Source organism: Orycteropus afer, unplaced genomic scaffold, assembly GCF_000298275.1.
Source record: "Orycteropus afer afer isolate SDZICR_OR568_19922 unplaced genomic scaffold, OryAfe1.0 scaffold00274, whole genome shotgun sequence".
NCBI lineage: Eukaryota > Metazoa > Chordata > Mammalia > Tubulidentata > Orycteropodidae > Orycteropus > Orycteropus afer.
Genome location: NW_006921861.1, coordinates 2,591,742 through 2,601,252, shown reverse-complemented (window position 1 = coordinate 2,601,252; position 9,511 = coordinate 2,591,742). Strand labels below are relative to the sequence as shown.

Sequence of the window (9,511 nt, the reverse complement as noted above, 5' to 3'; positions counted from 1 at the left end):
CACTGAAGCTGGAGGCTTTTCTTCATTCAGACAGCTGCTGGCTGCTGAGGCTGATGAGCCCAAGGCTGACAAATAAAAAGGCACAATCCCAATGTTACCAAACAACATGGCAAGCCAATAATTCAAGTCCAGATGAAGTTCCAAGATCATCAGGGCATGGCAGGCTATGGAACAATGACTTGGCTACATGCAGGGTTCAAGTGTGCCAAAAAGCTAGAGACCAATCCTAAAGCTTCTCCTTACATACGGGAAGCAAACTATATCCCTAAAGCAGCTACTCAGCTGCTCACTGTAGATTCCATCATGGAGTTGATTGTCAGTCTCATCATGGGGAATAACTACCTTCAGCTGCCCAGCCACTCAACCAGGCCCAGCCAAGTTGACAACTTTAACTATCACAAGGTGTAATCCATGCTGAAGGCTGTAGTCTTTGATCTTTCTCAGTAAGTGCTTCAAGTTCTCTTCACTTTCAGCAAACAAGGTTATATCATCCGTGTATCACAGATTATAATGAGTCTTCCTCCAATCCTAATGCTGCATTCTTTTTCTATAGTCCAGATGCTTGTATTATTTGCTCAGCACACAGATTGAAAAAGTATGGTGAAAGGATACAACTCTGACTCACACCATTTGAATGACTGACTCTTGGTCTATGTACAGGTTCCACATTAACACAATTAAGTGTTCTGGGGTACCTATTATTTGAAATGTTATCCATAATTTGTTGTGATACACACTCTCAAATGCCTTTGTGTAGTCTATAAAACAGAGGTAAACATCTTTCTGGTATTCTCTGCTTTCAGCCAAGATCCATCTGACATCAATAATGATATCTGTCTTTCCATGTCCTCATCTCAATCCAGCTTGAAATTCTGGAAGTTTCCTGCAATCATTTTTGAGTTATCTTCAGCAAAATTTTACTTCCACATGATTTTTATGATGTTGTTTGATAATGTCTACATCATGTTGGATCATCTTTCTATGGAATGAGCATATGGATTTCTTCCAGTCACTTGGGTAAGTAGCTGTCTTCCAAATTTCTTGGCATAGACAAAAGACCACCTTTTTTTATTTTTTTAAATAATGCCTGATCCACAGGAATAAACTTTATTTTTTACATGTAATTGTGACTTCCTTCATTTTCTTTTCAAAATAAATAGAAGACAGTAAGGAGTTCCAGTAAGATGGTGAAATAGCCAGAAAGACTGCACAGACCCTCTACAACAAAGAAAAGGAGAACCAATTAACACAGATACAGAAGATAATCCTGGACCCCTGAGCTATGAAGGAAAGGATGTAGAAGTGGATTAAACTCCAGCTAGCAGAAGAATTTGCATGAAAACACCAAAAAAGGAGACATATGGAGGTGCAGTCTGGCAGCGATTCTGATGACACAGACAGCTTGGATATTGCCGAGTGGTGGTAGGACCTAAGATTTAACCTAAAAATTAACCATGCTAGCCAGGGACTGCATGGAGGACTTCTCTGGTGATTGGTGAATAAAAGGGGAAGTAGCAAAGAGAAAGGCAGGCTGAACTGTGGACTTTTGCCTGTCTGGAGGGCACAGCCATTTTGAATGTTTACAAGTGGCTTGACCATTTTGGATATTTAAAACAACAGCATTCTCCCATATTCCAGGGACTTAAGAACAGGCTCTGCTTGCTGGGAACCGCAAAGATATCCCAGGTGTATGGACTACTGAAAAGATGCAACATTCCCCTTGTTACTCTTATATTTCACACCCTCTTGGTGAACAGAAGTGCAGCCAGACCTCACTCCCACCCACCTTCTAGGCTGGCAGGAATTCCATCCTGGTCTGTGTACTCCGAGGGAGCCTGGGTGCACTACCCTGCCCTGTCCAGATTTTTTTTTTCTTTTTTTTTAGTTTGTTTGTTTTTGTCTGTTTTAAAACTACTATTATTATTATTACCTTTGTCCTTTTATTATCATTCTTTTTTCTTCCCTTCCCAGGTTCTAATTGTCAGCTTTTTTTCTTTTCCTTGTTCCTGGCTCCATTTTTTCCCCCTTCTTTCTTGTGGGTAACCCCATTCCTTGCTATTCTTTTGGCGTTTTTCTCATTTCTTTCTTCATTATTCTCCTTCTCTACTTTTTTCTCTTATTGCCCTCTCCCCAGATATTGTGGCATTTTTCATTTTGTTTTTGTTTTTTTCCCTTTTCTGGTTACTGTTCCTGTGTGATTACACAGTGTTTTTTGTCCATTTGCTTTTACTGTTTTGATAGTTATTCAATCGTTATTTTTGTCTAACTGAGTGGGAGACAGTAAGAGTCCCCATAAGACACAACTATACCCACACCTTCTGCAGCTTCACTTACTGAGTGAGAGTCACTGCCTCTTTCTCCACCAACAGGTCTATGATAAACAACCACCAAGAAGACCCTGACTCACCCTTGGCTGCTCTTTACAAACAGTTAGCAGAAATCTAAATACAACAACACCACAATGTCTCAGAGACAACAGACCATCACAGTCTACACAAAGAAGCAAGATAAAGTGGTAGAAACAAGGGAGTAGGATACAGACCCAGAACACATCCCTGAAGAAGAAACAGCACTGGAACTCCCTGATAAGGAATTCAAAAGAATTACTTTTAGGTATCTTCAAAGGATTGAAAGACAGATCAAGGAAAACACAGGTAAAACCCTAGAAGAATTTTGGAAGAAAATACAAGAACAAAATGACAAAATAAATGGAAAATTAGAAATGATTCAAAATCTACAGCTAGAAATCCAGAAAATTAATAGTAAATTGTCAGAAATAGATAACACATTGAAAGGGCAAAGGAGTAGAATTGATGCAAAACAAGACCGATTAATGACATTGAAGACAAATACCTGAATACTTCTTTGGAAAGGGATCAATCAGAAAAAAAGATCAAAACAAAATGAAGAAAGCCTAAGGATCATGTGGGATACCATCAAAAGGAATAACCTAAGTGTCAATGGAATTCCAGAACAGAAAGAGAAAAAGAAAACCACTGAGAAAATTGTCCAAGGTTTGTTGGAAGAGAACTTCTCTGATATGATGAAAGATGAGAATATATCCATTCAGGAAGTCCAATGAACCCCAAACAGGATAGACCCCAGAAGAAAATCACCAAGGCATATCATCAGCAAACTCATCAAAACTAAAGACAAAGAAAGAATCCTGAAAGCAGCCTGGGAAAAACAGAAAGTTACAAAGGACAACCAGTAAGAATAAGCTTTGATTTCTCAGCAGAAACCATGCAAGCAAGAAAGCAATAGGATGGTATATATAAAACCCTAAAAGAGAAAATTTTTCAACTAAGAATTATATTCCTGGCAAAATTGTCCCTCAAATATGATGGTGAAATTAGGAGATTTCCAGATAAGTAGAAACTAAGGGAATTTGTTAAAACCAGACCAACCTTACAAGAGATGCTAAAGGGTGTCCTTTGAACAGAGAACCAAAAATAGCAAACAACAACTGACCATTAGTACACAAGATGACATAACCCAGAAACCACAGCTATGGACATATCCAAAGTAAAATAAGCTTACAAGATTGTAAATAGGGAACCAGAGACATCAATTGGCAAATGAGGACAACTACAAACTGAAAAGAGGGAAAAGACTGTGTAGTTACAGAACTTCTAAATGGTGAGGACGTCAAGTGAGTTGCAAGATAGAATGGACTTATCCAAACTGGGGGAGAAAATTATAAATCACAGGGTAACCTCAAAGAAAATGAAAACATTCACATCAAAAAATAAATAGAAGACAGTTAAAAAATAAAGTACATATCAGTAGATCCCTTTAGACAGACACATTTTAATAAAATAGGATTAAAAAAATAAAATAACATTAAGTTACATGAAAGAAAAAATGAGATAAGAGAGTCTCGGGAAAAGCATATTCTCTTTTTCTTCAGGCAAACAAAGAACCTTTCCGTACACTAGGGATGGATTACTCTTTTTCACCCATTTAAAATACCCTGAACACATGCTAATCCCCAAATTGTACATTATTAAGAATATTGAAAAATTATTTTCTTCAAAGCCTTTGACTCAAATCTTTAAAGTACACATATCTACCATATTTTTACACAAATAATTTGTGCCTCATACACATTGTTTGCAAACGGCAACCCCCTTGAGTGATAATTTCCTATGCACACTATGCATGTTATATGCATGTGCTTGTTATTTTCATGTGCGCATTTTATGTGGAAAATGCAGTAAGTGAACAGGGAGTTTTGGAAGGTATATAAGAAGAATAATTCTCTAAAAATGTCTTCAATAATCTAAATTAAAGTTGTCCTAGTCCAAACGTGGGTGTGGGAAGAAAAGGGACTAATATTTGCATTAGTTGGGTATTCTTTGTTCATATGGAATCTTCTGGCCCTCTAGCTTGTAAATCCTTCCAGTACCCCTGTGAAGTAGGTATATCTCAAATATTATATCCTGAAGGAAAAACTGAGGCACTAAGAGGTTAGAAGTCCGGTCTGTGTAGTTTTCCAGTTGCAGAAGAGTGATGTTCATGTATTTTCGTAGTTTGTAAAAATAGTATAAATAAGTTTTTATTGCATATTTCAAAGCACCCTACAAAGAAGAAACGAGGTATCCTCAGTTGAAGAAAAATGATTACAAAGAATAAATGTACATGATTGGATAGAAATTTTATTAATGGTTTGCAAGCTCAGAATATGCTTTCACACTCCATTCTCCATCATTTTTTTTCAGCAGGTTGTGTCTGTATTATGAATCATTTGTAGAACTTAAGCCTAGTACATAGGCTCTACTTTCTAATAATACTAGAATACCTGAATATTAGAGTCAGAGTTGTGAATACTCAAGAAAGATTATAGAAATTAAGTACTCTGGGCAGCCCACAAAGTGAACTGTGGAGAAGACTCTCCTAGCAGCTTGGTATGGCAATTCAATGACTAAGGTATAAAATCATTTTAATCTGATTTGAAATTCAATCCTGGTTTGCATTCTTTCTCATATTTAATTTAGGAAATTAAAATGCCCACTTGTAAATCTGATCTCATTATTACAATTATACCTTGGAAAGTAGTTTGTATTTCTAGACAAGAGATAATCAGGTAAACATATTACCAAACAAGAGTCTTCAGACCACTTAGTCAAACAATTGTCAAGTTTAAGGGGACGGTAAATCTATGCATGCTACTTATAACACACTTGTTCTTGTTGTTGTGTTCCATTGAGTCAGACCCGACTCATAGCGACCCCTTCTTGGGTTTCCAAGGCAGTATCACTACGGACATAGATTGCCCAATCTTCCATCTGAGGAGTGGCTGGTGGGTTTGAACCGCCAGCCTTCTGGTTAGCAGTCAAGTGCTTTAGCACTACACTACCAGATTGATTATTCAAGTATCAGCAAAATTAGTCCTTAAAATGTTATCATTTTTATAGTGCAATATATATTTATATATATACACACATACACACACACACAAGCCAAACTACTGGACAACAGAAAAAAAAGTAATCACAAAGTAAGACTTTCTTGTGAATCACAATGCATTTCATTCTGAGATCATTCAGGCCCAATAGTCTTCTTGCGTAAAATACCATTTTCTTCAGTGCAGTTTTCTTCTCCTTCTTTGATAATACCCATGCACCAACCATTGGGCAATAAAATCCATATAATAGCAAAAGTTAATGCACCAGGAGACATCTTGAAGGGTCACCAAGATGGTCTCGTTGAGGAGGGCTGATTACTATTCTGTAATGTTGATGATTTTTCTTGTGAAGCAATTAGTATCTCCAGTTTATGAAGTCTCTGAAGGACATTCTGCATGTCTTCCTGCAATCTCATGAGCACTAGAGTGATCTGCTCATTGAGGCTGCCCCTTGACCCTCTGCCTGAGCCCCATTCTTCATCACCTCCATTTCCCACTGCTGACCTTTGGCTCCTTTGCTCAAATGCTGCATCCTATGCCCTCTACCTCTTCTGACATTAGAGAATTCCTCATTTTCTCCACTCCATTTCTCATGGTGTAGTGCTCCACTATTGCTTCTGCTATTTGCTCTTCCCCTCTTTCTTTCACCTTTTCCCTCAACTGCTACCACGTGCATATATCCAGTGCTGCCATTTGCAGAAGATACTTGAACATCTTCAGGAAAACCAGAATTGTCCAAGGGTTGATTGGGATCAACACTCAAGTAATATCTAAATTGTTCATTGTTTGGTGAAAAGGTGTCCAAAGATTCTTCTTGTCCAAAGTGCTCCATAGAATCACAGTAAACTTCGCTGTCTGAATCACTGGTCAGATGCTGAATTCCAGCAACATCTTCAAAATTATCATCATTTATATCTTGATGAATGCAGACAGTAGTTTTTCCAATTTGTTCCAACTTTTGCTCTGTAGGTTTTACTTCTTCAGTGCTTTTGCCACTCAGGGAAGAACTAGTATGAATGTCATTCTGTATATCCTGAGCAAAGCTGTCTTTATCATAGCCATTAGTGACAACAATTTCCAAATTGTTAAAGTCTGTTGATTTTGTCATAATTTTCTTATCATTATTACTTTGTTCTGCTCCTTTCACTTCTTGGGCCTCTTCTTCCTCTGACTCAGCTCCACTATCACTGCTTTTAGCTTTGCCATTCACAGTGTTGGTGTTTGCAGTGGTCAGAACATTACCAAGATCTGAGGTTAAACCAGAACTCCTATCACACTTTTTGTTCTTTACAATTTCATGAAATGGACCTATGACATGCAGCAATTCTTTCACTTTCTCAGTCATGGGCATAGTCTCAAGAATCTTTGTCATTTTTTCCAAACATTCAATCATGGCTTCCTCTTTGGTCATATCACCCAATGAACTCCAAGCATCCCATTTATATCATCCAATAGGGTCCCAGAATCCAGGCTTTGAAATTTTACAAGGTCCTTCAGTTGCCTGCTTATAGAAGCTATAAAACTTTAGCATCATTTCATTTGTTGGCTGGAATGAACCATTTTCGGCAAACTCTGGATCACCTTCACTGCCGCCTCAAACCTGGTTTCATGCACAGATCTCGTGTCCACCGTCTCCAGCCACCAGCGCCAACTGGGTTCCAAGCTCTGTCTGGTGGAATCAAGCAGCAGCCACACCAGTTTTCCCAGACGTGGAGAGGAAAAACATCTCTAGCAGAGGCAGAGGGAGTGCGGCCACCAGTGGTCGCAGAGCCGCTCTCCCGCTCAGAAGACCCTGGCGGAGCAGCCACACCTCCCATCCGAGTGGGTTCTGTTTGTCTGTGCCCAAAAGACCATCTCTTTGCATCCATTTGTTGAAACATCTCAGTTGGTATATCATCAATTCTTGGAGCCTTTTTTTTTTGGTCAGTGCCTTCAGTATATGTTGGACTTCTTCCTTCAATACCATTGGTTCTTGTTCATATGCTACTTCTTGAAATTGGTGGAACATCAACCAATTATTTTTGGTATGGTGACTCTCTGTATTCCTTTTACCTTCTGCTTGAATCTAACAGGATAAAGCTAATGTGTACATTACATATCATATTTAATAATTGGATAAAGAAAAGAAGAAAACAAAGATATTTTACTCTCTTTCTCTCTCTGTGTGTATGGGTATAACAAAATAAGGAAGAAATACTAAAAACAATTACATTCCTCATCCTCATTTCTCCAGCTGGTTATGTGGCCATAGGTGGTACATACAATTATCTTCTTCCACCACACATTCCGGGAGCTCTGGTAGCATAGTGGCTAAGACACTTGCCTGCTAACCAGACGGCTGGCGTATGAGTCGGGTTTGACTTGACGGCGCATAACAACAACAACAACCACCACACATTTCATATTTTGCTTTCTCTCAACAAACACTTTAGCTGGGCTTGGTTCTTTGCCTGATTCAGTAGCTCAAATTTTAATTCCTGAAGGAATTAGAAGTCATGTTAGAATTGGATTGCCGTAGTTTTCCATTGACTTTAATCACAGGGCATTGTAATACTCAGAGACAGCCTAAAGATATCTTGTTTTCCAGGCATACTCTTCTTTACCAACATTATGCAGTATTTATCTCATTTCTCCTTGGTATTCAGGATCAATCCACCAATGAATAAAGTATTGCCTGTCCATCCAGATGCATAAGGACTCCTAAATAGCCAAGTTGCATTCATAATTTCCAGTTCAATGGAATCAGTGATGTGCCTCCTGGTGGGAGCATTCTTATTTTTGGAATTAAGAACTCTAGACCCACAGAGCATAGTGTTATTGGAAGTAGAAATTTTGCAAGTAGGTCACTAGTAGTAGTGAGGGATGCCACTCCTATTTCCACTTCTTGATTCCTAGACTTGTGAATCCTGGCTATGGGAGAAGCATCACCATATGTTAGATATTAATTTAGAGCTTATACAGCCCCCAGGAAAACATACCTTGCAAGGTACTACCACCTAGTTGCCATGGTAATTATGTCTTTAAAAGGCCTTTTCATTGTTCTATCAAGCCAGCTGCTTCAGGATGATGGGGAACTCAGTAAGACAAGTGATTTCCATGAGCATGGGCACTTTGCCAAACTTCATTCGCTGAGAAGTGAGTTCCTTGATCCAAGGCAATGCTGTGATGGATACAACGATGGTGGATAAATTATTCTATTAATCCCCAGATGGTAATGGGCAGAAGCTTTCTGTACAGGGAAGGCAAGTCCATATCCAGAGTAAGTATCTCTCCCAATAAGAACACAACACTGCCCTTTCCATGGTGGAAGCAGTCCAATATAATCAACCTGCCACCAGGTTGCTGGTCGATTTTCCTGAGGAATAGTGCCATATCAAGTACTCAGTGTTAGTCTCTGTTGCTGATAAATTAGGCACTCATGTACTGAGCCAGCCACCATTCCTGCCATCATGGCCACTTTATTCATGAGTATATTGGGCAATGGCAGAAGCAGCTGGGGAAAGAGGCTGACTGGTATCTACAGAACACGTTATCCTACCCACTTTAATGTTAAAATTGTTCTGCCCAGGTCACCTTTTGGTGTGTATTCTCATGAAATGCAAATATCTTCACTTCTTTGGCTCATTCAGAGAGATCTATCCATCTACCTCCTTCCCATACCTTCTTGTCACCAATTTTCCAATCATGTTCATTGTAACACCCTGGTCATCCAGCCAAACCAGTGGACATAGCCCATGAATTGGTGTACAATTGGACACTTATTCTTCCAAACAAAATCAATGAATAAGTGTAATGCTCAAAATTTTGCTCACTAGGAGAATTTTTCTTCACCGCTGCCCTTTAGGAAGGTGTCAGAAAAGGGCTGCAGTACTGTCACTGTCCACTTTTGAATGGTGCCTGCATATCATGCAGAACCATCTGCAAACCAGGCACGAGTTTTCTCTTCTTCAGTCAATTGATTGTAAGAAAATTCCCAATGAGGCCATAGGTGAAGACTGGGAGAGAGAGGATAATATGACAGGAATAGCTATCATGGCCATTTGGGCCATTTCCTCACATAACTTACTTGTGCCTTCGGGCCCCTCTCAATCTCGATCTCATATT

General features: G+C 39.0%; 1 pseudogene; it reads right to left on the bottom strand.

Annotated features, from left to right (window-relative positions):
* Positions 1 to 5,584: 5,584 nt before the first annotated feature.
* LOC103205233 lies at positions 5,585 to 7,107 on the bottom strand (annotated as a pseudogene).
* Between the last annotated feature and the right edge of the window lie 2,404 nt (positions 7,108 to 9,511).